General features: G+C 42.8%; 1 pseudogene; it reads right to left on the bottom strand.

Moving 5' to 3' along the window:
* Positions 1 to 313: 313 nt before the first annotated feature.
* Positions 314 to 680, bottom strand: LOC101574738 (annotated as a pseudogene).
* Between the last annotated feature and the right edge of the window lie 1,661 nt (positions 681 to 2,341).

Here is a 2,341-nt window from a genome sequence, read left to right as displayed (position 1 = left end):
AAAACATAAAAATATGTAGCCAATTATTCACCTGTAGAACATGTTCGCTTATGCCTACATTTCACATTTGCTGTGTCACTGCTCTAATCTTAAAGTTACATCCAAAAGAAGGCAAAACCACCTACGTACGAATTGGTATATCTGTTTATTTGTGAAAACGTCCTTAATTTGCTGACGTGGCAAACAAATGTCAGCTCTACTAATGCAAAAACTTAATCTGCTTTGCAATTAACTTTATGGTTCAATTGCATACAGGCAACATGCTATATATGAAAAAATTACTAACTGAACTACAAATATTAAATATTGAAAAATTAACAGTTTATTATAATTTATTTTATTTAACAATCTAGGAAGTTCGCAGCCATCAGCAGTTCCAGCGCTATCTCAGGTGCGATGGGAAATTCAGGAATCTCCGTGGAGCTGCTAGTGTAGCGCACCTTGTGGGTAAAACACATGCAGACTTTCGAAAGCACATGTGAAGGGATTTCTCTGAAATTAACCTCATTGGTTTCCTTTTCAGCAAACTGACCTGGGCCACTCAACATGGCTTTTATTGTTCCTGATGTTAGTGCGTGCTCTCTTTTTACAATGAATTCATGACCATCGGAAGATATCAATTTGACATACATGGCACCCGGGCCTTCACAGCCACCACGGGTTTTCTCTTCTCCATCCATTATGTTCTTCTATAATTCTACTTCCGTTCCACAGGAACTTTCTTTAGTAGCTTCCCCTGTGGTTCCGGGGCAGTCCAAGGAATTGCTTCCGCTGGGTCACAGCCGCTTTCTGCGCCGCGCCGCCGCGAGGAGGACCCGTACCAGGTGAGGCGGGAACGCACGCACGCACTCGCCAGCTTCCGGCCGCAGGGAGTTCAGCTGAAATCTTAACACCACGTTCAATGGTATAAATCCCCTCACCCTCTTCAGTTGCAGGCAGCGTACTTTGGAAGTTGTTGTCTACCAGGATCAAGGACTGTCTACTCAGCAACAAAGAATAACTGACACTACCCAATAAAAATTCACGCTTGTAAGCCCGTGTGTCTCCTGCTTGCAAACCTATATAAACTAAGCCTAAAGCTAGCTCTGGGCTGGTGCTTTGGGAGTAACTCATCAGCCCACCAGTGTAATAAAATTGGTTGCCTTTTAGTTCTGTGGTGCAGAGCATTTTTGGTTTCACAACACTGCTGACACCTACAGGAGCTTGATTACAGCACTCCAGGCTGACTTCATGGGAGGGAGCAACTTTAGATGTGGCCGAAAGAGCCAGAGGGCCACAAGCGGAGCTCCACGATGTGACTGAATTGTTGCAACTGCATGACACAAGTTTAAAAGGGTGAGTTTCTCTTAGGTGTGATTAAGGAAGTGATTTCTTGAGTTGGAGTCTATTCCAGGTGAGGATGCTGTGACCCTTGTTGAAATGATGATAAAAGATATATATTATTACTTATATATATTATAAACTTATAGTATATTTATATGTTATATATATATATATTACTTATATGTATTATAAACTTAGTTGATAAAGCAGCATCAGGTTTTCTTAATAGGATCGATTCCAACCTTGAGGGAAATCCTACCATGGGAAAAATGTAATCCACCAGTACTGCATGCTTCAGATTGATCTGTGAATCAACTAATGCAGAAAAGTTCCGTTCGTCTTCCTTGAGGAGATGTCACAGCCACCCTGCCTGTGGCCCACGCCACCAGGCTATAGGTGACAGCTGTTGGCATCAAGGTGAGACCCTCCACTAGCAAGAGGGGGCTCAGCTGCCTGTTAGTGATTTGAATAATAAAATACCTTATTTAAAAAATGAAGGGGCCAGGGAGATGGCTTAGTAGGATAAGCGCTTGACTGGCAAACGCAAGGATCTGAGTTCAATCCCTGGTTCCACAAAAAATAAATAAATAAATAAATAAAAATAAAAATAAAAAAATAATAAAAAAATAAAAAATGAAGATGCGTACATCGGGCTTTAGACACAATGCCACTGCACACCTAATAAAGTACTGTATAATTTAAACAGAGCCCTTCTGTGCACTAGAAGGCAGAAAGAATTACTTTGTTGCAGTGACCTGGACCAGCCCCACAGTATCTCATGCTGTGCCGTGTCCTCTTTCATAGCTGTCAACAGATTGGTTCTCAGTTAGGGTGTTTTTGAGGCTGTTGTAAATGGTATTGAAGGGCTGGCGAGATGGCTCAGTGGTCTAAAGCACCTACTTGGAACAAGCTTAGCAAAACCCAGGGACCGCGGTTCAATCCCCCAGCACCACATGCCAGCCAGCCCCTCTCGTGGTGGGCTGAGCTGGCCACACACACACACACACACACACACATA

The sequence above is a fragment of the Octodon degus genome, unplaced genomic scaffold (assembly GCF_000260255.1).
Source record: "Octodon degus isolate 3935 unplaced genomic scaffold, OctDeg1.0 scaffold00029, whole genome shotgun sequence".
Lineage (NCBI taxonomy): Eukaryota > Metazoa > Chordata > Mammalia > Rodentia > Octodontidae > Octodon > Octodon degus.
The sequence above is the reverse complement of the archived record's forward strand: the minus strand, read 5'-3'. Positions and strand labels throughout refer to the sequence as shown.